The following is a 25,969-nucleotide window of genomic DNA, read 5'->3' on the forward strand; positions in this document are numbered from 1 at the left end:
CCAAATGTGCAATGAATAAATCCAATAGATAAACATCTAATAAGATCCAAATTGTTTTTCTAAGAAGGCTTCCTTGTGTTTCAACAGCAGTATGTGATTTCATTCACTAACTCATCTTCTCCATGGAGAAGCATTACCTATTCAACATGTGCAAGTGGTACAAAAATGTTAAAAGCACAACATATCCTTCTAGAAACAAAGACATTTTCTTCAGGCATTGTAGGAAGAGAACCATATTAGTCTAAGATAGCAAAAAAACAGGAGACTGGTGGCATCTTTTTTTATTAACTTTTTTAAAGCATTCAGATGTCGCTCACTTCATCAGATGCATCATGTAGCTTGACTGATGTGGGTTTTACAGTCGGAGGAAGGGGAGATTAGTTATGTGGATACAAGGTACATGTGAGACAGATTACAAGTACTTTATCAATTAACAAATGTAATGTGCTAAAAGCCCATTGTGTTTGTTTATAGTCTGAAACCTTTTGAGGCTTGTGAATTCAGCAATCTCTCAGTCAGTTTCAGTTTCAATTTATATAATGGCTTTTCTTGGCAAAGTGACTGGAGAATGGTTAATGGTTCTAGCAATCTAATTTTTCCAAAATGTTCACTGTGAAATAGTGCAATAGGGTGTCCTGGGAAATTCAGATGCTCTGATATTATTTTGTCCTTATTTTGAGTCAAACCTCAGTCCATTGTTATTATTATTATTATTATTTTGCAAAATTTGATCCATATATCTTAAGTAGAATCTTATGTGGAATCTAGAGGGACAGTACTGTCATATATCATTATAGGAAGAACATGTGAAGGCACCTCTGATTCTATGTGTGAAGTTGTTGGGTGAAAACATGGGGTCAAAATAGAGCCCTGGGTTTGTCTTCCACATTTGTATCATTGCTATGTCTTGCTTCAGGGTAGTTGAGTGGTCCAGTGGTTGCCTGTATGCAAGTATGGACCTACCACTGAGTGCCTTAGAAAGTGTCATTTGCCCAGTCTGATCCATAAATTATTATGGTTTAATGGTTTAATCTGTAAGCTGTAGTTGCAGCCAACAATGTCTTTGATTCTATTTTTGTAGCTTTAATTGGTCTTCCCTGATGCCACTCCATGCATCTTTGTCTCACAAAAGTGTATGCCTTTTTAATAAAATGTGTTAGCCAGAAAAGGTGCTTCAAGATGCTGCTGATTTTTACTCGATGTAGCAAAGCTTAAATTGTGAAAGCACCATTTTAAAAAATGAGATTATCAATAAAAAACAGAAGTAAGCAAGACTGAGTTTTGTGTCATTGCCAGACACAAATAAGTGTAGGCATGAATTCAGCAAGCACCATGGGTGGCAAATAAATTATTCCTTTAAATTTAAGAATGAAAGGAAAGGATCAAAAAGGAGAGAAAAGAAATAAAAGATCAGAGGCTAAAAAAAAAAAACCCCACAGGAATGTTCCTAGATCAAGAGATGTACCAAAATGTTTCCTTCCATTAGCTTTGTGAAGGGCAAGCAATCAACAGCAAATCAACAACAAATTGGTTAAGTGATCAAAAAGTCTTTGAACGGACTCCCCAGAACAAGTCAAGGTCTGAAAGAAATTGCCACATTATATTTGGTAAAGAACAATTCATAATGACAAGAGGCAACCAAATCCTTTCTCTTGCCTTCAAGGTAGATCTGCTTCCTCTTATCACAACAATCTGGTCAATTTGCTCAGCAGCAGGAGACCTATCAGTAAAACATACCAAGAGAGAGAGAGAAATGAAAACTGTCTGATGCTGATACGCATTCAACAAAGAAATACAACTGTTGATATCCAAGGCCAAGACACACATCAGAAGAATGTAATCCATTCTCCCAACCGTAATCCTTCAGGAAAGTTGTACCATAATTATAATAATCCCCGGCCAATATCTACTGTCTATCAGGATGCTGAATTCATTTCCTAGGAAAGATACGTATTTAAACATCTCATCAGACTACTGCTTACGTTGGTAAAATATGGAAAAGGGAAAAATTATATTGAGATAAAAAGTGTGGACTAAAAAAAAGACTAGTAGTGTATGTCTACTATTTCATATTTTAGCAGTTTTTCAGTATACATCAATTTTCTAGAATTGCACATGTAATTGAATATATATTTATTTAAGGGATGTCTTTCTATTATGATGAATACCAAACTCTGGATTTTGCTTGATCCTGTTCAACTTTTTTTATTTGTGAAGGGGAGGAGGATATGAATATTTATACTAGAATATAACACATATGTGTGTGTGTGTGTGTGTGTGTGTGTATGCTAGTTCTCAACTTACGACCATTCATTTAGTGACCAGAGTTACAAAAAATGACTTATGACAATTTTCACATTTACAACTGTTGCAGTATCGCCATGCTTACATGATCAAAATTTGGGAGTTTTGCAATTAGCATGGATTTATGACCCTTGCACTGTCCTGCAATTATGTTAACACCATAACCTTCCTAACTGGCTTCAACAAGCAACGTCAATGGGGGAAGCTTAACAACTGCATGACTCACTTAACAACTGCACTAATTTGCTTAATAACTGTGGCAAAAAAAGGTCACAACTCACTGAAGAATTGTCTTACTTATGAAGAAAATTTGGGGCTCAATTGTGGTAAGTTGAGATAGCACCTGATGTCTGTTTGTTTATTATGCATCATATGCAGAGATCTTTTCTTAGAAATAAAGTATTCCATAGGTGTTTTATTACCTTATTCATTTTAAATGACATTTTTAAAATCCAGTTATAAATCATATATACTAATATACATATACCTCAAAATATCCTACACAAATTGAAATTAATCTCTGAAATGAAGCATTACTTTTTTTTTAAAAAATGACTATTTCATATCCAATGTTATATTGGTACAAAAATGTTTTAAAATCATCCAAAATATTTAAAATCTTGCAAAATAGAACATGGATTAAAATCCACCCTCCCTCTAAATCTTTGTAGTCTCAGCTCCGATATTACCAGGTTTTTTTCCCCCATGCCTTTCCATTCACTCATGTCCAGTTCTCAGAGCCCTTGGACAAGCCCCATTTCATTCCCAGGACAGGCCTCACCAAATGACTCTTGCTGATTACATGGTTAAAGCTCTTACAGTCCTGTTTTCCACAGATAGAGAACTGTGGTTGAGAGAGAGATTTAAAAAAAAAAAAAAACTCAACTCAGGTCCAAAATCCATGATACTCATTCTCATTCTGCATCTGATGATTTTCATCCACTTTGCCTTGAGGTTTAGTCCTGTTTGACTTGTGCAGCAAATGCAACAGAGAATCTTATGATATATTATTTATTTATTTATATATATATATATATATATATATATATATATATATATATATATATATATATATATATATATATATATGTGTGTGTGTGTGTGTGTGTGTGTGTGTGTGTGTTTTCTCAAGTTTTCGTAGGTACTTACATGTATGGCATTCAGCTTTGTTGGGTATTTTCCCACGTCATTGTAGTTGTGCTTTTAAAGTTGTAGCAGCGTTTGCAGAATCTCATCTGCCATCATCAGGCTTCTATATAGTGTTCATCTGTTGGACACTATACAGAAGCCTGATGATGGCAGATGGCAGATGAGATTCTGCCGAAACGTTGCTACAACTTTAAAAGCACAACTACAATGACGTGGGAAAATACCCGAACAAAGCTGAATGCCATATATATATATATATATATCACCATCTCTACAGTAACTCAAGGTGGTATAAACAGCACTTCCACCTCAACTTTCCCCCCAAAAGATAACGTTGAAAGGCAGGCTGAGGTGAAAAGGAATGATTGACCCCAAATCTCCCAAAAACCTTACAGGCAGGTGGTGCCACGAATCTGGGTCTTCCCCATTTTGGTCAGCATCTTCACCACTGTACATTATGTTTTAGTACCGCAGATCTTTGTGGACCCATATTATCATTACACCACATATGATATAAAAATAATTTTATCGCATTAAATCTGATGTGTTTTTTAGACTGTGGAGATTTATTCTCCTCTTGGTAAGATCCAGTGGCTTTTTAAAAGCTGTGTTACAGTATTAATAATTCTTGCTCAGCGTGGTGGTTTAGAACAAGAAATATAAGAGCGGTGGAAAAGTAGAATCATTCTTCAGAGAAGAGTTATCTAAGTAATGGGAACTGCTTAGAAGAAGACAGGATTGACCTAGAAATCACATACCAGCAATAAATATTATCCAGCGTAAGTCCTCAAACAATTATAGTGACATGGTCATGTTGTCTTGAATGGTATGATGAGACCAATGTCTGTTTTTGAAATACTTTCACAATGCAGGTTATTTTTTTTCTGCAAATCCTATGACATTTCTATGTTTGAAAAAATATCTATGACCTATATAAGACCTACGACCTATAAACAGAATACCTGGCCCATGCCAAACTTCAAAGTTAAATTTTCTTTGATCTTCCATCTATAAATCTGATAATCCATACTCAGGCCAGCACTGAGAAAGTATGTTGCCTAGCAGATAGCGTTGGACTTGGAATTCAGATTCCCTTGAACTCTGTGGGTGGCCTTAAACAAACCATGCCTGTGCAGTATCTATTGCCTATCTGCAAAAAAGGAGCCTAGATGAAAAAGAATAAACATTTACCTTCTGTACATTATAAAGAACACAATTTTGCTACACACTTTCTGCCTCCTTTTTAGATAAGACCTCCCAGTTGTATCCTGATTATCCAAAGTGGTATCAGTTTCCTTTGGTCTTATCGTTTTCATCAACCAAACTTGAATTACCTTTTACCCCTCTTGTGATTCGGTTTTAGAAGAGCCGATTGTTGTTCTTTGCAATTTATAAAGTCTGTACTTGGCATCAACAGAAATGAATGAAATTCTTGCAGAGGCTCTAAGACTGCTCTCCAGACTAGGCGCTGGACTTCTGTTCCATTGTAATGCATATAGAATATAGGTGGTAACATTCAGGTCAGAGGCAGACTACTTTTACTTCTTGAGATATATATCCAGAAAAAAAAAGATAGTATAAACAAAATAAGGCACAAGCGTGCAAATGGATGTGCATGCACACATACATGTATGTACACACAAAATGGAAAATTGTGTACTTTTAATATTTTAAGTTTTTTTAAAAAAATATATAGGCACTATATAGTTAGGTTTAATTTCATGATTTCATAGAGTTGGTTCACTTCTGGTTCTGTCCCTCTAGAAGTTGTAGTTGTAGATCAAATTCCAGTATTTTTTATTTGATCCTGTTCTTCCACATTACTTGTTGTTTTTACGTGCTACTCCCTTCATCTTTACCAAGTGTAATAATTGTTTTCAGGCTATATCACCCACTTGCATCACATACCCAAAATACAGTATGCCTTGATCATAGTATTAGGGAGCTTTAAGTCTCTACTTGACCCAAGACTGACTGACTGGTTCTTCTTGCAGTCATTGGTGTTCCTGGTCTCATAATTAGAAGGCAGCTTTCTTTTGTTCTTCCTCAGTGTGATACATTATACTAATATGACAAAATATTGCTTTAACTATTCTGATGTTTGTTGTTATAGAAATATCCACATCTTTCATAGTCATGTCTAAATTTGTCATTATCTTTTCCTAGGATTAATACCCTCTCTATTTCTTCAGCACACTGTCAATCATGAGCCTAAGAAAATATCTGTTCTTGAGCCCAAGAAAACAAAACTATCACATTCACTTCTTCACTTTCCATTGTAAGTTCAACAACCATGCAGCATGACATTCCTTTTGCCTTAATAGTTAACATTAACCTGATATTTTCTCTTTCCCTTTTTATTTTCATGAGCTCTTACATGTCCCTTTTACTTCTGCCAACAGTTTCATCTCCATATCTCCCATTATTAGTGTTTCAGCCCCCAGTTCTGAATCCAGCTATCGTTTCTTCCAACCATGCCATTCTCATAACCTCTTCTTTTGACCCTCTGAAATGCCGCTTCATTGATTACAACAAAATGTTTGAACTATTTAGATCATGCATGATCTACATACTCAAACATTTTGTTGTAATTACTGAAGCAAAGGTTTCATGCAGAGGTTCAAAAGAAGATGTGTTTATAACAGTTCCAATAGGGTTTTTTGTTCTTATTTATCCAGATTTATATATTATATTCACATTGCACCTTTTCTTCAGGAGCTCAAGATTAAAATCTTTCTCCTCCCATATTCTCTGTACAGCTCTGTGAAATAGGTTGGGCTGAGAGAGAATAATTGATTCAGAATCCCAAGTGGTTGCTTGTTTTGAGAGCTGCCTCTAGGAACTTCTTAGAAATTTTAATTCAAATATTTAATTCAGATACATGTAGCACATACCAAAATCTTCTTGAATGAACCCTTCTATCTTCTATCCAATTTTGAGTGGATTGCAAATATGCTGTCCTTCATCCATGTCCACTCCTTCTTTTATATACATATATAGCATGAAGGTACTTTATGGGAATCAAGCAGCTACGTATCCAAATATGTGATAATATATAATAATGTGACAGAACTTTTGCATTCTCTTCCTCTCCATTATTCATCTCATGTCCCACTGACTTTACTTAAACAGTATTTTCATTTGGTATTTCTCTTACTGTGTGTGTATATATATATGTGTGTGTTTTCTTAAGTTTTCGCGGGTGCTTACATGTATGGTATTCAGCTTTGTTCGGGTATTTTCCCATGTCATTATAGTTGTGCTTTTAAAGTCTGCTTTCAACGTGGAAGTGTGGTGGTAGCATCTTGTGTGGTCCTCGTGGGTTACACAAGATGCTACCACCACACTTCCACGTAGAAAGCAGATTCACACCCACACAGATGATGAGACACAACCATGGACCAGAAGCCGTACCGCACCTGCATCACTACCTGCTTCAAACCCCTCCGACCCATACATGAAGCGAACTGATGCCCAACATCAGTGGCATGACCACGAATGCGAAGTCAAACAACAGGATCACAGCTCACCAGCTCAAATCCCCCGACAACTAAGACTAACCTGAGCACAGCCAAGCCCCCACCTGAACAGAACACACCCCCAGCCAATCAGAACACAGCCAACCCCCCAACCAATCAGATCACAGCCAGGCCCCCAACCAATGAGAACACACCCCCACCCAATCAGAACACAGCCAAGCCCCCACCCAGTCAAGTCGCACTCCCACTGGCAGTTAAAAGGAAGAAGCAGCTGCAAGCTCACATTACTCCAAGAAGCACAAAGCTGAAAACACAAGCCTGAAGATGACGAATGAGATTTTGTCGAAACATCGCCAAAATACTTCCAATTTTACGTGGGAGAAAACCCGAATAACCAAAGATCCACATACAAATACCCGCGAAAACTTCAGAAAACACACACACACACACACACACACACACACACATATATATGTAGATTTTCACGGGTACAGGTATGTAGGTCTAGGTGTGTTCGGGTCTTTTCCCGTGTAAGATTAAGAGTACCTTGGCGACGTTTTGGCGAGGTCCCACTGCCATCCTCAGGCTGGTGCTTTCTGCTTTGTGCCAGTGCACAAATTGGTCTTGGAGTTTAATAAACATAGACCAAGACTCCCAACCAATCAGGATGAAGAAAAAACCATTCTGGCACAGCAGTAGGTTAGCACCAAATTTAAAACAGAAACTGCTGTGAAAGTCTGACTCACAGATGAACACAATACAGAAGCCTGATGATGGCAGATGAGATTCTGCCGAAACGTTGCTACAACTTTAAAAGCACAGCTATAATGACGTGGGAAAATACCCGAACAAAGCTGAATACCATACATATAGATACCCGTGAAACCTTAAAAAAACAAATATACATATACATATACATATACATACACACACACACACACACACACACACACACACACATACACAATATATATATATATATATATATATATATATATATATATATATATATATATATATATATATATATATATATATATCCATCCATCCATCCATCCATCCATCCATCCATCCATCCATCCATCCATCCATCCATCCATCCATCCATCCATTATAAAATCTTAAAATATACTTTCTGACTTTGTGACTCTCAGAATCTTAAGACAGCCGTATATACTGTAGCTATTTTTTCTTCCTTCTGTTGGATCATGTCCATTTCTTAGAGACTTCCTGGACAAGTCCTTGCAGTTTTCTTGGCAAGATTTTTCAGAAGTGGTTTTCATTGCCTCCTTTCTAGGGCTAAGAGAAAGTGAATGACCTAAAGTCACCCAGCTGGCTTTGTGCCTAAGGCAGGACTGTAACTCAGGGTCCATTTCTAGCCTGATGTCTTAACCACTACACCAAACCTGCCTCTCATATATATGATACTATACTAATATTTACCTTCCTCTACAAATTTTGCCGTTTCATGAATTTAATATCAAAATGCCTTTCCTTCTTTTTCTGACTTTCTCTGTTCTACAGTCTTTTTTTGTAATAATGTGGTTGATAAAGAAAGCTGAATATCTGGAAAAAAATTCACAGATTGGATGCGTTTTCTTTGTTGACATTAATAAAATTATTGTGTGGGCTTGTATTTCACGCTGACTTGAATGGACTGTTTTATAAATGTTGATTATTTTTATCAGAGGTTAGGGTTAGGGTTAAACTGATACATTTAATTTACAATTTACAATTTTGCCAATCATGGCTGCCATGTAAAAGTTCACTGTAGTAGCAACCATTGGTAGCTTGCTTCTCCATGAACTTCTGGTCTCCTTTTAAAATAATAGCTACATCAGTGGTACCATATCTGATAGCAACAATCTCCATATTTGATGCATATGCTTAAGTAGCTCTCTCTGTGTGTGTATGTGTGTGTGGGGTGTGTGTGTGTAAGTGGCTATATATAATTCACAATATTATTGGCAAAATTCACACAATATCACTTCTGGAATTCTCAAAAGTGCTTTTTTTTTCCCTATAAAGGAACTGGATTGTTTTTTCCTTGAGAAAGATGAAGAAAATGTTTCACTTCTCATCAGTTCTGATGGTGTAGGGTGGGGAATGGAAGGATAGGTTCTGACAGTTGAGCCTGGATGGGAGGTGATGAAAGGATAGGTTCTGATAGGATGGTGGGGTGGTGGTGGAAGGGTTTTATTTCTTTGCAGTCATCTGGTCATTAGCATTCTCTGAGAGCTCTTTGAGGGCACTTGGGGGGTTATCTGTGCCCTCAGGGTCACCTGAATCAGGGTGCAATCAGTTGTGGAATCTTCTTGGAACTTCTGCAAAGGCTGCGTTGTAAACTGATAGGTGGTGTCTTATTTCTTGGATTTATAATCAAAACCATACAGAAGAAATCAGACTAACAAAAATTTAAAAAAATAAAAATTCTAATTGTACTTGTCAGCCTTCAAGATCTACTATTGCTTTGCATCTTTCGGCTGCCATAAGTAATGGGGGGAGGAGGGGGGATAAGTATGGGAAACGAGCTGGAGGTGGTACAAACTGGCATTGTATAAACTGAGGGGGGGGGAGAGCACATTCTTGCTTAGGTTTCTATTTCTTGCATAGCTTACTTTTCTCTGCGCAGCTGCAAAACTTTATCCAAGTATGCCAAGGTCAACGGACAGAAACTTCATCACCACCTGAAGATGTCCACATGATGATATTCACAACTTTTAATTGGAAGAACCATTTGAACCATTAGGGGTGGGATCAACTCCATCACTTTGTATATGTGATTTACGCGCCTAATTCCTCAGATTCAGAATTCTATGGTTGCTACCACTTCATTTCCAGTAAAAGGTATCTTTTCTCTAATTAAAAGAGTCTAAGTATTTCTTTCTTGGATTTTGAATGGAGCACTGCCTGACAGTACTTTTGAGTTCCTTCTAACACTGATGCATGTTACATGAATAGAAAAGCTCTATCTAGCATGGACAGCAGAGGGCACCAGATATCCAATAGGAAAATTAGAAGCCTTTACATTAAGTTTTTCATGTCAGCTTCTAGAACCTTTTCAGAACTATTTTTAAACCCCATAGTCTCTACGTATTCTCTATGTATTCAAATTACTAAGGATACCAGAACTCAGCTGGAAAAATCTGGATGAACCCCCAACCCTATCTCAATAAAGAGATACAAAAACCCTATCACCACCACTTCCTCCTCCTTTGTCATTTAGTGATTCCCAAGATTTTGCTGCCTAATTCTCATTGCCCTATAGTTTACAGGGAACTAGATTCTTCCATACTCACCTTGAAAGTATATATGCTCAAACTAAAACACTAAGATTTTCCTTCCTGAAAACTCTCAGGTGTATATTATAGATTTTGGAAAAGTAGTGGTTCCACTGATTGGAATGCATCTTGGATATACCAAGTAACATTGTTATATAGGCAGATGGAGCAGCCATGCAAGAAAGTCACATCACATTTGAAAAAATAACAAAGATATTTTTGCCTCCAGACTGATAAAAAAATTTGAAAAATTTTCATTTTTGACTTCAGTTTGAAGGAGTTCATAATCACCAAAAGTTTTTCAGGAAGCAAAACTTTTGAAAAAAAAAAGTTATCCAGTGAATCAGGAGATGAATGTATACATGAGTATGTGCTAAACTAAATACACAAGGAAATCCCTCAGATTATTTTCAATAAATTGGTTTAAGGATAGTACAAGTATCGCTTGGCAGCATTCTGTTGTTCATTTTTTACAATGAGAAGAGCTTTAAACTAGTCTAACATGTTTAAACTAGCTGATTCCTTAAATTTAGCAGTATAGGAACGATACTCTGCACATGCTTCGGGGGAGATGGTTTTATTGCTCTTTCACATATTATAGGTTCATGCCAAGTTGAATTAAGCCCATTTCAGCAACTGCTTAATTATGCCTGGCCATTGTTTCCAGTTCCTTATCACAAATACAGCTTTACCTATTACAATGTAAACATTTATGTTTCACCTACTACAGTACAGTGAACAGGAAGAACTTGTTATATTCAGATCATTCCATCATAATTGTTTCTCTTTGCACCTACCCTTTATTGAAGGGGAATAAATACCTTAATCCATCACTAAACTGTAAGCCATTGTTTATTTCTGAACAACTGAATATACTCAATGAACTGGGTCACACAGTGTGAAGTCAGAAATCATAACTTGCTAACCACAAAGTCTGGCATCATATGCCATACCTATCCAAATAAATAACATTCTGGTTTAACATGAAGTGAAAACTCAAGCGATTATCAGCCTTCTTCAAACGGATGCACTCCAGATCTATGATGAAAGCTGATTTTAGATTGCATCACTTGGCAGGAGCTGGAAGAAATTCTACATTTCCTCCTGAGAGTTATCTTGCTTCATATCTACTCAAGAATGATTGCAAAGAGGAGAAAGGAAGAGTGACATTGTTTGAATGAAGGGTGCAGAAAAGGGCCATTAAAATGATCAAGATGTCAGAGTGGCTTTCCTTTGAGTAATGGATAAAGTATACAGAATAGAATAGAATAGAATAGAATAGAATAGAATAGAATAGAATAGAATAGAATAGAATAGAATAGAATAGAATAGAATAGAATAGAATAGAATAGAATTCTTTATTGGCCAAGTGTGATTGGACACACAAGGAATTTGTCTTGGTTCAAATGCTTTCAGTGTACATAAAAGAAAAGATACATTCGTCAAGAGTCAAGAATCATAAGGTATAACACTTAATAATAGTCATAGGGTACAATAAGCAATCAAATCATACTAGGAAACAGTCAATATAAATCGTAAAGATACAAGCGACAAAGTTACAGTCATACAGTCACAAGTAGGAGGGGATGGGTGATAAGGAATGATGAGAAGATTAATAGTAACAGTAGTGCAGACTTTGTAAATAGTTGGACAGTATTGAGGGAATTATTTGTTTAGCAGAGTGATGGTGTTCAAGAAAAAACTGTCCTTGTGTCTAGTTGTTTTGGTGTGGAATGCTCTATAGCAGTGGTGGCTAACCTTTTTCGGCTCCCAAAATCAGACACAATTAAACAAAGGAAAAAATATATAGCTATTAAGCTTGGGAAATGATTAAGGATTAGTGTGTTATATAAAATTATACATGAGATAGAAAGAGTTGGTAAGAGAGGTAGATATTAAATAAAAGCACCTCTACATGCTGTTGTAAACCAGTCTAGTTTTATAGATCTTCATGCACTGAAATTGATGTATTGACGTTTATAGGGTAGAATTCATACTATCTTTGATAGTTTTTCTCCCAGTCTCATTTTATGAGTAGAATTTTATCTTTTATCAGGAAGTAAAAATATGACAAAGTAGGGATCCTGGAGAGGAGTAGTAAAACAGAGGCTCAACTAGCCTTTCTCCAGAAGGGAACTTGATATAAATGATTGTCAATGCCAACAAGTGATATACCTCTTACTGGTGAAGTCTAAGACAAATTATATGAGTCTTTTTTGCAAGTCCACAAGGAAAATTAAGTCTATTTTTCAGCAGTGGGATCAGAGAAATTTCCTATCTTTGAAAATGATACTTGATGGATCTCACCAGGCCCAAGGCGACAGGAGAAAACATAAACCAGGCAATTTAAGCTGGTGATCAAACCAGCTCTATTGCATAGGGTCTTTGATCGTAATTACTAATTGTGGCAGAGTTAGTTATCTTTGCTGAGGTTGATGGGAAACTGCTTGTCAGGATAAAACATTAAAATAAAAACCTTCTGTCTGCCAAAAATATAGATATAAGCATATCCAGTTGCTTCTGAAGTCTCACCCATAAAGACCTGGGATACGATGGTTTGATAGATTGTAGTCTAATTGTGCTTCTGCAAAATCTCTGGACTTCATGTATTGACAGAATGTATTTACACATAAATATGGAATGGCCTTTGTGCTTGAGTGTGCTTCCATGCTTGTGCTTGTATTTAGTATATTTAGTGTACCTATTTTTACAGTATTTACTTCTTATAGTTTGATTTCTAAATAACTGCATTTCTTAATCACCTTGGTGATCAGTTTATGACTGCTGTGTTTGCTTAATGACCACCACAAAAATGGTCCTAAAATCAGGCACAGTCACATAATGACCCAATTAACGACTGACACAACCCTCAACCATAATTGTGGGTTCTGTTACAGTTGTAAGTCAAGGATTCTTGTAACCAAAAGTAGCATATGTAAATGGACTCTGGCTTTGTCAGCCTGGATTAAGACAGAGCATGAAGACATTGAAAATGAACAGTGGGCTCATTCTCTAATTTTATAGTGTCAGATGATACAAAAGTCCTACTTTGGTATCTTATGCTAGCTAAAGAATCATAGGCAGTGTCAATAGGTGTGAGAAAGTTTATTAGCACAATGTCACTAAACGTGACCAATAGTATAGTATTTTTTTTAAATTAAGAAATGAGAAACCTCTATTTTTTCTGGGAAAGGAGAAAGACTGTCAGTATTAACTGGAAGCAACTCTCTGGGATTGTAGATTTGTAAAACTTTTTTTTTTCAAGAAAGCAATAGAAACATGGCTTCTCCACAACAAACATTATCAAGGTCCCAATCAAAAATCTGGTATGAAGACTCCTGCTATCCTGGTACATCCTGATAGCTCCTGCTTACACAGGAAGTTGCTGGATATATGATGAGTTTGGGAACAGGCAGCATTGGCTGGATATGCAGATGAACGTGCATGGCTAATTGCGATTCATGGACTGAATTTAACAATTATGGGTCTCTATAGGTTTGTTCATTCCAGTGGACTGTAGCTATAATACATAGGGTTACACACAAAACCTGTCTTTTATTTCAACTTTTATAGAAACAGAGATTGGCTTTGGAACAGGCAAAGACAATTAGAGCCCAAACAGAGTTCAGATAGAATCCTTAATATTGCCAAATCAAGATGCAACTTGCAGTTACTGCATCCAGAGATTTCAAGAGCTGGTTTGTCATTCTGTCTCCAATAGCTCACAGTGAGCCTAGGAGCAGATGGTACCAGCTGGGATGTTTGTTTGTTTTTCTACCACAATCTGCCAGTGTAATCTGTTCCTAATGGGACCCCGGTGCTGCCCCTTTGAAGTTCCCTTTTATATAACTCCTAGCATTCAATATTTAATTTTTAGCTTAGTGGCTTGAAAGGAGAAGAATTTTGTTGGTAAATTCAATCAAACAGTTTCTGTTTTGGAAAGAACATTCTTAGAGGTGAAAGTCCTTAGTTTTTCAATCCAGAAGTGGGCACAAACACTGAAATACAAGAAACATGGCCTTGTCTCTTTTAAAAATAAAAGACTGTCAGTGGAACTGAAGCAGATATTTTTAACATATGATTTCAAATTTTGTACCAGAAATATACCGCAGACTTATTTTGCATTAGAATCATCAAGGAATCCTGATTAAGGCTAACTTTATGTTACTGCAGGTAGAGAAGAAGGATTATTCTTAAGTTTATAAGCATAGCAAAGAGCTACGTTTGGCTTAATCACATATGGCACATTGTGGGGTTTCAATGCCATAGGAAGAAAACTGTAAGTTCTAGTCCCACCTTGGACAGGAGTCACCTGGGTGACCTTGGACTAGTTCTTCCTCCCAGCCATAGGAAAGAGACAATGGCAAACCACTTCTGAAAAACCTTGCCAAGAAAACTATAGCAATTAGTGGCCTGGTTATACTTGTCTTCAATATGATATAATTACTGTACTGTACTGTACTGTACTATTTGTGCCAGCCTAACAAATTTCCCTACAAGATTTTCTAAACAATTGTTATTCAATTTGATGAAAGAGAACTTACTTTTGAAATTCTTTCAAAGAAGAACCTTGGTGAAATAACCATGTCTGGTGGTGCACTCCTGTATTTATTTAATTATCAGGTGGCCAAAGGATTCAAGCGCTTTGTCTTGTCCAATTTTCTCTCGGCCATCTGCAGCCTCCTTGAATTCCTACGTTTCCATTTAATCCCAAAAGGGAAAAATCATATCAGACCTTCTCCCATCAGGATTTTCCTATTGCTACTATAATAACTAAGGATAGTGGTAGGCAATTAATTTTCCCAAGGGGCCACATGAGAAACTGGGACTATTGTGGAGGGCTGCCTTTGCTACCTCTGCCTCACCACCGTAGGCCAGACAGGGACAGTCAAAGGACCAGATGTGGCCTACAGACCATAAAATGCCCAAATTTGACTAAGGAGAACCCTTGCTCTTGAAAAATATTCAGAGTATTCTATTCACCTTCCCCTGGAGAACTTCAAAGAAATAATTCCCCCAATTTTTCTTATTACAAATTTGCTGCAGAAAGCTACTTTTTGTCTACATTTGCATCTATACAAATAATTCAGCATAAGCTCACATCAGTCAAACTTCTATCCTCACTTGTTAACTTGTTGTTTTTTTGTCAAAGTCTGTTTTCTGACTAATGGAAAAATTCTATTAACTTTCCTGAACAGCTGGTTGTCTAGATGAAACACCTGAGTCACAATTTGCTTTAATTAGTTTTTTTTTTTTTTTTACCAACCAGTAACTTCTCTTTACCTAAATCAGACACAAAGCAGGTGTGAAATTCACCCTCCTCTGAAGAACAACCAAGCTCTAATCTAATCTTGCCAGTTTCAGTGACAAATAAGGCAAACTCATTAACACTACTAGGGAGAAACATTTGGGGAATAATTTATAGCTCTCCAATTTAATTATTGCTATTTGGTTACTGCAACAACAGAATTTCTCTGCCAGTGATACAAAGCATGTTTCATCCTGCTAAGCCCTTTTCATCCAATTCCATAGGATAAAGGATCTGGGGAGAACTGGGCAAGTGGAATTCAACTTACTATGCCCTGGCTTAGCTATTTATAAAATTATCTAAATAGTGGGTATTGTTGACGGTTTTCTTCCGCTTAGCTCATCAGCTTTTTCAGTCAGATAAGCCAGGGAGACTCTTTATTCTGTAAAATTATAGCATTTCTTCTCCAGAGACTTGTTCAGTCATGGAAGTGAATGACTGCCATTAGGCAAGTGATTGCCTTGAGAGGATAAACCATGAAACCATGTGTAGGCTGAAAATCTGATAAGGAAATGAAGAAATGGGCAAGTTGGTTGAAAGTAGCCAGATACTAATTCTAAGGAAGTTTTAAACTGAGTATGTTTAAATGTTAAGACTAAAGTTATATAATCTCAGAGAAGAGTATATATCTGAGACTAGGATTCAGTGTGCATATTCATATTTATGTGCACAATGCATTTCACTCTAGTTGTTTCAAATTCATCATAAAGTTGTTTCAAATTCACCTTAGTACAGATAATTTACAGATAATTTTTCTAAAATGAAATGAGTCCTACATGTATGACATACCCATATAATCAATCCATCCCTTTAGGTCACATAAGCAGAGACTATTCATGTAAAATTATATCTTTTCCTCTTTCTCCTAGTCTTATCCAAACTCAGAGCTTCCAGATATTTTGGAATTAAACTCTCACAATTCCTAGCCAGTCTTCCCATAATAAAAGACATTAGCCTGAGGAAAGGTGTTGTATGCACTGTCTTGAAAATAAATCTTAGGGATTTCAAAAAGCTTTGGTGTGGTTTGTGAAAAGCATTATGATTTAAGGATGGTGGAACTGTTCTATCATCTAGTCAATCTGCTGAGTTACTTGTAAACTAGCTGTCCTTCATCTGGTCATAATTTACAATGGAGATATTTTTACTGCTAACAATGGCGCACGGAATCCTGTATCAGATAGGGTTGCATATGTGCCATGGGCTTCCCAGTAACTTCAGCTAGATTGGATGACTACCTTTGACAGTCTTCAGCTTGTGCCATGTTGAAGCACTTGTCCCACTGTCAGATGAGGAGATGTTCCAGAAAACACTGCTGCTCAATGTTCTCCGCGAACATAATTTGGATCCCTGTTATGTCTTCTTAAATTCCATGACTGGAAAAAAAAACGAGTTACAAATGTGCACATGGAAAAATATCCAATGTTAGGTTTATTTTTCTTGTTCTAACATAAGATGGATATGCAAGGTTTTCCAATTAGTGCACAAAATAACACTGGTGATTCTCATCCAGTATGATTTACAGTTGTGGAACATGGTCCCTAAAATCTACTCTAGGATATTGTGTTATTTTCAGTTGGCAGAGTTAATCAAAGTCATGAGGATAATGGGAAGGATGGAAATAGATGGGGTTAAACACTTCTAATACATGATATCCATCTTATATTTCAAATAGTATACATATTTCAGATGTATACAGTACACAACACACATGCCCACAACCCAATTTAAAAATTCCCCATGATCCAATTTACAAGTGGAGACCACAGGATCTGCTTGAGCCAGGTTTATCTGAATAGCACTAAGGACAGACCACAAGGAGCTGCCCACTGGCGGGGGACACAAGCAACCTTTATATAATTGTATAATAAATGCTGATCAGTAATGACAGCTAACCCAAACAATATGCTTCTAGTGAGATAACCAGAATAATAAAGTGGAGGTCAGCACCACAGTAGTCAATTTTTATGATTGTTTTCTTTCTAATTCTCATTTAAAAATACAAGTGCTAATTTAATATAACTTGTGAGCCAGCATCTGCAAATGCCCAAGCAACTGTTAAGGAGGTTTAGTTGCGTTAAGGAGCCTTTGAATGTATGGAGGTTTTTGTTTTACTGCTTCAATACTCCAAATCTTCTTTAATAAGAGGGATAATATAAACCATATTTCCACCGAATACCCAGCAAATAGAGACAAACTGATCTGGTTCAGAATGTTCAAGCTCTGAGATTTGTTTACACTGAGGTTGCCTGGTGGCTTCAAGGTTGGCAGCAAATATGAGTTCATATTATGTTCTCGTGTTTCAAAAAATGCAACCAGATTATATATCAAATTAGTTTGATCCAACATTATCATAATCCCACTGAGAAGCAATGGATGGAAACTAATCAAGAAGAGAAGGAGTAAGAAGTAAGGAGAAAATTAAAACAATTAATCAGTGGAACAGTTTGCCTTCAGATTGTGGGGGCTCCAACTCTGGAGGTTTTTAAGAAGAGATTAGACAACCATTTATCTGAAATGCTACAGGATTTCCTGCTTGAAAAGAGGGTTGAAGACCCCAAACTCTCTTCCAATTCTTGTTATTCTGTTTTTCTGTTTATGAAAAAAAAGGTTGACAGTAATCTCATCAGTCTCCACTTTTTCACACAATTTAAGTATTTTGAAATTTTTGATAAAATTACTGCTGCTATAGTTTTCCATCATTGTCTACAGCTCAGTGATTATATGGAGTAAAAAAAAAAATGCACCTCTAACAAAATATTGGATGTGGCCAGCAGCAATTTCCCTTGTGACTCAGATAAAAGGAACTTCAGTTGTGCCTCCAAAAATGGGCAGCAATAAATACTTTTAAGCACAAAGGAGATAACAAAGCTGTGTTTATTTTTAACATAATGCAACCCGAAAAATCAGAGAAACCTTGACATTTTTTTGCAAACAGGAAGCTGAGGAAACACCTCCACTAAACTATTATCCACTCATCCTTTTTCTTCATTTATCAGATAAGTTCCAGCAAACAGTCTCTGTCTGGGCTAGATTATTTTGAGAATGAGTTAGCAAAGCAATGCTAACAACTGTACTGTATAATTTCTCACTGATATATACATGTCAGGATGCAATTGGTATTACTTTTATTAATGGCTGGTTTATCTTAAAGTCTCTATATTTTTCTAACTTCAATTTATGACAGGGAAATTTGTTTTAATTTTAAAAATGTGTCTCCCTTTAGTATAAACTCTCCCAACCCCAAGTCTTATGTTCAATTGGGATTTCAGCTATTCCATTAAGTAAGAACTGAAAAGAACTTTTAAGAAAACACAATGGTCTATATACTTTCTTTCTGGACCTTTGCAAGTTTTGAACACAGTAAATTAAAATGTGGCTGGTAATTTAAGCCACAAGTGCCTGTGTGAATCCAGTCAATGTGTTTAGATAGTGATTCAATGTTTGTACAAAATTTGAAAACTGAGTTTATTGGGAAGCCACTGGTAAATTAACCATGGGCTAGCATATTATATGAATACAGCCATTATCTGTACTTCAGGTGTTGTTGGAATTAAACCACTCTTTGAATTTCTTATAGTGTCCAGAATAACATTAGGTAGGAAAGATTGTGACAAATAAAAAGATAAGTGCAGTGTATCTAGCTCCCTATAATGCTTGAAGTACTAGGCGGGAAAAAAGGACTGTTGGAGGTAGAAACAAAGTGACCAGAACATGGACCAGGATTGAAGGGGATAGGCATCAGCTGCTCAAGAATGACAGTACTATACTATATGTTGATGAATACATGGTATTCCAATATATATAATATATGGAGTGTTATATAAGATATTGTGAGCTGCAAGTCTGTTCAATGATTTAATCTGTGAACTGGGAAGACCCAGCATGTGTGCACATATAGTATATTTGCATAGTCAAATTTACTTTTCATTAAAAGTAAACTAAATCATTTTCTTCTGGCTTTGAGATTTGTTCCTGTTGGTTGCTTTCTGAACAATAACATATCTTAAGATACAAAAATTGAACACCATACAACGAGAAAAAGAAACCTCTGCTGTCAATTTTTTAATGTTTTGAAACCAAGGTAATGGACATTTTTATTGTCAAAAGAGGTATAGCTGTTTAACACACAGCAGAGAAGCTAATACATTGACGTAACTGCACAATTGATCATTTATTAGCTAGTTAAGATATAAACAATGAAAACAAGAGCAGCCTGCTTTAAGACTAGGGGGAAGTCATCAGAAATGGAGGGAGAAGAGGCCAATATAAGACAGTGTTAAAACAGGCTATATTAAGAGTTAAACAAAAAGTACCGTTCTTCATTGCTTGCATTACATTCTTCTTGGGAAATTGCTTGATAGAAATCAAGGATTGTTGAATAAGATTATATATTCCTTATTGTCTGACATTCCTCAATCTTGTGTGAGTTTGAAGTAAGTTCTGAAGAGTCTATTTCTTCACAGTGAAAGTATGCAATTTCCCATAATGGAGGGGTCTGTATGTATTATCAGTAGAAACAAAATCGCCTGGGGGAAGATCTAAACATTAAGAAAATCTAAACCTCTGGTTTCTTTTTCACCTTATGTCCTTCTGCTCTACATTTCCTATTTGGATTTTTTTTTTTAATCTAATGGGCTCCTGCAAAAGATCAAATTCAAAAGACAACTATACAATACAACATGGAATGTTTTGAAGCCACATCAAAGAAAATAATTAAAGAATTGTGGTGAAGGTTTAGGAGCCCATCATAATATAGGTGCTTCTTGAAGGACAGGCATTTATCATACATAAGCATTAGGCATAGGTTAGACCAGGAATGTTAAACTTAAGACCCACAGCCTGAATCCAGTCTGCGGCATACTTAGATCTGGCCTGTGGGGTCACCCTGCAAACAGTAAAGGACTGGCCCACAGTGCCTCTGCCAGTGAAAACAGAGCTCCGTTTTCGGCTGCTATGGCCTCCTGCAGCACTCTGCCAGCTAAAAGAAGCTCTGTTTTCGCAAAGCCTTGGAGGAGGCCACAGCAGCCGAAAACAGAGCCTGGGAGGGGTGCCCTCGACACGAGTGACATCGAGCTGGCCATGCCCACCCCTGCCACATGCACCCGGTCCCCAAGGTCAAACACAACCCTGACGTGGCCCTCAATGAAATTGAGTTTGACACCCCTGGGTTAGAAATTTCGTTGCATAGCAAAGAGTTTTGGTATATTATAGCAATAATTTAGTGGATTGGAGCTGAGAGGCTGATCCAGTGGTCCCAGCGTAATGTATGTAGAAAGTATGAAAACGATGAGCATTTACTAAAATGTGGTATATCAGACCAAGTTTCAAATAAGATTCATCCAATTGCTCCTGTGACTCTCACAAGCAAAACATAAAAGTCAAAAGTCTGCTGATATCAGCCTTTCTCAACCAGAAAGCCTTTCTCTTTCCAAACTGTAAGAATTTAGTTCCAGCACATCTCAACGAAGGCTGCTGTATAACCTAACTTCAGATTCATTGTGCTGGAGATGTACACTGTATTCTTCAACAGTCATTGTTATTCCTTAAAAACTATTTCTTTATTTTAGTCAAATGTAAGAGGACCCAATACAGAAAATTGCCATTTTCATGCACAACAGCATTATGGTAGATACCTTGGCAATACTGCAAGCATAATAGTAGATAAATTCTTCCATGGAGGACATGGAAGCTTATACTTTTTTAAAGTCTGTCTCCCAATGAACCTCATTTATTAACCATATTTCTCAACGATGCCAATATAATTTTTACCTATTAAACAGCATTGTAAAGTCAGAAAATGGGTTCTGCAACAAAAATAATAAAATATTACATACTCTCTATATGAACCTCAATAAACTAGCCTTCATTTGTTTCTTTTAAATCAAAACAGATTTGAATTTATATTCTGCTTTCTGAATATACACACCCTTTGCTTTCTCCATAAGGAGATTCTTGAAGTGTCTTGAAATACTTTATCTATTGTTGTGATTGGGTTTTATATCTTGAATTCTAACAGAATTTGATGTATCACTTCATGTTTCTTACGATATCTGACTTTTTTCATTTATAGTTTAACACAAAGCATTCCTAATATCAACAACAAGCACTTGATCACCTTATTACCTCCTAATCAACTATGAGTTACATGATTCTGCAATTTTTGCAAATGCTTACACTGATGTATTTCCACAACTGTATAGTTCACAATGCCTTGAACCTTCAGGATGAGCATTAAATTGTATTACCACATTTTTTTCTTATTCTGCAGTACAATTAGTATTTCCCATAAAGGAAAGCCTATCTGGTTCCTTTCATGGGGGAAAGTGGCACTAATCAGGTAAAAAAGCATCTTTCTCTGAATGCTTCTTCTTGTAGCACAGATGCTCAACAGAAGAAGCCACAATGATCTCATGTCGTCATGCAAATGACATTAATTTTGACAGTTGTGTAAGTTCCATCATAATATATCTTTGGTGTCAATTGTGTCCCTAAGTCATAACATATGTGACTTCATAACATATGTACTTTCAGCCCCAATGAGGATATTTATGATTTTTCTTCTCTTTCTAAAAACAAGCCATTGGAAAAATTTTGAATTAAATATACCAATTCTTTCAGGTTTTTTTTTTAAAGCAGTTTGTTTGGATAACTCAAATTAAGATTTTAGCCGATGATGATGATGATGGATTCATATACACTATTATGTAGAAATCCTAAATCCTAAATTTATTCTGAAAAAACTTTTATGACATTTGTGAATACCTGTCAAGTGCTATACTAATAGCACTAATTTTGATTGCTATCCTGTAACCAGATAAGTTTGATTAGCCTTGATTGTGTTAGCATATTGCCCTTTTATATACCGTTTCTGGCTGAGTCTTTGAAGTTCTGGGAAAATCCAGGTCTGGGTGACTAACTCTGGAGTTATCTTTCTCTTCAATCAGTGAATGGCTTCACATGCCAAAGTCATGCTGAAACTTTTGTTTTGACTGCTATTGGAACTTTCCTCTTTAAGATCCGAAATCACAATGTAGCAATTATTCCAGCTATTCTTATGTTCCATATAGGAAAGGGGAATGTGGGGAAAAGGATAAAAATAGATTTATATAAGTTTTTACTATATACATTTTTAAGAATATATCCAGTGCAAGAAAGCTCCCAGGTGTATACTTAATATATTGTTTAAATTCTCATAAAGTTAATTATATTAAAGATCAATAATAAATAATAGAAAAAGAAGACTACAGAAAGGATCCTTACAAGGATTTAAAGTCGAGCATGAAATTGTGTCATTAAAAAAAAAGAGAATGACTTAGATGTATAATGTTTTTATATTAACTATATGCCATATGGCAAAATTTCTTAAATGGCTATTTCCATATGAGAACAGTTTAAAGTTACATTTCAATTATGTATTTACATCTTCTATTTAGCTTTAATTTGGTCATGGCCAAATACATGGTTCTCTTGGTTCCATTTTGCCTTCACAATAAACCTTTGTGATAGATTATAATGAGAGATTTTGGCTTGGTATATACATTGTGCTATGATGGTTTATTTTTCCATGATTTAATAAACAGTATGAATGGACTCCATATGTTGAACCAGAAACCATGGATTATAAATCACAGTATCTCGATTATAGAACACTTCATGTAAAAAAATAAAGAAATATAAGGTGGCTTATGATGGGTTAATGTGAATTTAGATATGGTAAAAGTCACTAAACTAGGTCTGCCTTATTTCCAAGGTAGACATTATAGGAAACAATAAATTTCTCTTTAAATAAAGAGTGTAGTTCATTATGGCAAACCTCATATGTTGCTTTTACACCTCTTGTTATTGGTTATTGTATCTATGTGTTGTTCTTGTAAATCAGGGATGAACAGAAAATAGATCTGAATTAGTGGATAGAGATCTTGGTGTTCTTGCAGTTCAGAACTGTTTTCTGAAATCCAATTTCTTAACAGTAATATGAACAAAATGACTCACACATACACATGCACATGAAAAAAACTTATAATAAATTGGAGTGGATTTTAATTGGGAAAGCTTAATTCAGTGGAGTATCTATTATTTTTAACTGTACTGTATTGTAAGCCACCGAGTTGTTTCAAAGTTGGGCAGCCTCAAAATTGGAATATTAAATTCTTACAAAAATCAGAAGACTTTCTATATTTAATACACTAGATCAAATTGAATGGTAAATCCAATAATGTGGAGGGGTGTAGCAGAGGCTAGATGTAACAAAATTTCTCAGAATTGAATCATCCCCAAAACCATTGGTATGGGGTTGTGTATTGAGGCATGAGAAAATCAATTGACATTGGATGGATCATCTGTTTTAGATTTATGTATTCTGGTGGGTTCAAAACTTAGAATCCAAGCCAAAACCAACAGATTGTTCTACAACTGTTACAATTCCAGTATAAAAAAATATTTCCCCAGTAGATCAATATAGTCTTCCATTAACCTTTTTTTGGTCTTCTGCTTGTTAATTTCTTATATTAACGAATGCAAATAGAGTCATGGGAACCTCAGCCTGATACAAAAATAACTACTCCATTATCACACTTTGGGATATATCCTACCTCACAGATTCATTGAGAGAATGAATTAGACAGCCTGCTCAACATCCTGGGCTTTTGGGAAGGTTACATTAAAAACTCACAAATAAATCTTTTCTTTTTGTAAAAGTTCAAGAAAGATTACTGATGTGTGTGTGTGCATTTAGTTTTATGAATATATTTTGCGCGGCTTGATTCTTCCAGGAGTAATATTTCCGTCTTTGTACATTGGACAGTATGTTCCATTGTTAAACTTCCTTGGGAATAAGTATGCCATATGCAGAATACATATGTTGCAGAATACCTTATGCCTTTTTTGTACCATGGCCCGATACCGGCATCACAAAATGATCCACGGACCAGTACCGGCATCAGCACGCACGACCAAGGCAAGGCGAGCCGAGCGACGGGCCAGCCATCCGTCCCCCACTTCTCCCCGCCACCTTCAACTCCTCCTTTGTACCTTCTCGCGGTCGATGGGCTTTTCGGGCTCTTTCTTAATCTCCTCCTGAGTAATGCGAGACTCCACCGCCATCAGGACGGCTCTTCGTTCAAAGCCGCCCCCCCCCTTCGACGAAACTAAGGCGCGAGGATTCCTTCAGCACCCAAATGCCGCTTTTCAACCGATGACCGACAAGCTCACCCGGAAGCACTTTCTCAAGCGCCGTCGAAACAAGATGGCGGCACCCAAGCAAAGTAGGCGGCCCGGGACAAAATGATCCACGGACCGGTACTGGTCCAGGGCCCGGTGGTTGGGGACCCCTGCCTTATGCCACCAGACTTGAAATTCTAGACCTAGAAAACCTAGAACTACACCACCTTCGGTCCGATCTAAGTATAGTATATAAAATCATACATTGCAATGTCCTACCTGTCAATGAATACTTCAGCTTCAACCATAACAATACAAGAGCAAACAATAGATACAAACTCAAGGTTAATGGCACCAAACTTGATTGCAGGAAATACGACTTCAATAACAGAGTGGTCAATGTCTGGAATACTCTACCTCAGTGATCCCCAACCTTTTTTACGCCGCGGCCCGGTACCGGCATCAGCTGGCGCCCGCGCCCGATACCGGCATCAGCTGGGCGCCGCCATCTTTTTTGATGAAAGCGTGCTTCCGGTGAGCTTTCTACCGGAAAAGCTCACGGAGCGCTAGCGCCGCCATCTTTTTTGATGAAAACGTGCTTCTGGTGAGCTTTCCCGGAAAAGCTCACCGGAAGCACTTTTCATCAAAAAAGATGGCGGCCCAGCAAGCCAGCGGCTCGGTAGGACTTGTTCCATGGACCGTCCGGTCCGCGGACCGTGGTTGGGGACCCCTGCTCTACCTGACTCTGTGGTTTCTTCCCCAAACCCCAAAAACTTTAATCTTAGACTGTGTACTATTGACCTCACCCCCTTCCTAAGAGGGTGGCGTGCATAAGTGCACCAATCCACCTTCCCTGTCCTTTTGTTTCTTTTTATTTTTCTTATATGTATCCGTTTCATGTATTCATAACTATGTTTATTCTTATACCTGTTATCTTACAATTGCTTGACTAACTAACTAACTAAATAAATAAATAAATATGCTTAAGTTGGCTTTTATTCTTTTCCTGCAGCTTTGATCATATTCTCCTCTTTCTTTTTACGTCTTGCCCGCATGAACATACCTGATGATATGCGTGCCCGGAAATAGGCCTCACTGAATTCCATTGGGGGAGGTGTTCCCCCCCCTTTTCTCATGTGGATGGGTCTAGAAAAGAATGCAATTTTTGCCCCCATTGTCTCCTGTGCAAAACTACCCCCAACCGCCTTACCACCTCCGCTCCCCCCCCCCCACGCCTCCGCCTCGCCAGGCGCGCGCGGCGACACCTTGCGAAACAGACGGACGCCCAC

General features: G+C 36.9%; 1 long non-coding RNA gene across 1 annotated transcript; it reads right to left on the reverse strand.

Annotated features, from left to right (window-relative positions):
- Positions 1-267: 267 nt before the first annotated feature.
- LOC148131164 (uncharacterized) lies at positions 268-25,955 on the reverse strand. Its single transcript, XR_015748524.1, has 3 exons — positions 25,744-25,955; positions 16,757-16,894; positions 268-1,720 (listed from the first exon to the last, which is right to left on the reverse strand). It is a non-coding gene; the product is annotated as an uncharacterized LOC148131164 (long non-coding RNA).
- Positions 25,956-25,969: the final 14 nt, after the last annotated feature.

The sequence above is a fragment of the Notechis scutatus genome, chromosome 3 (genome assembly GCF_049901735.1).
Source record: "Notechis scutatus isolate UNSWTSFEM ecotype Mainland chromosome 3, rNotScu1.2, whole genome shotgun sequence".
Taxonomy (NCBI): Eukaryota; Metazoa; Chordata; class Lepidosauria; order Squamata; family Elapidae; genus Notechis; species Notechis scutatus.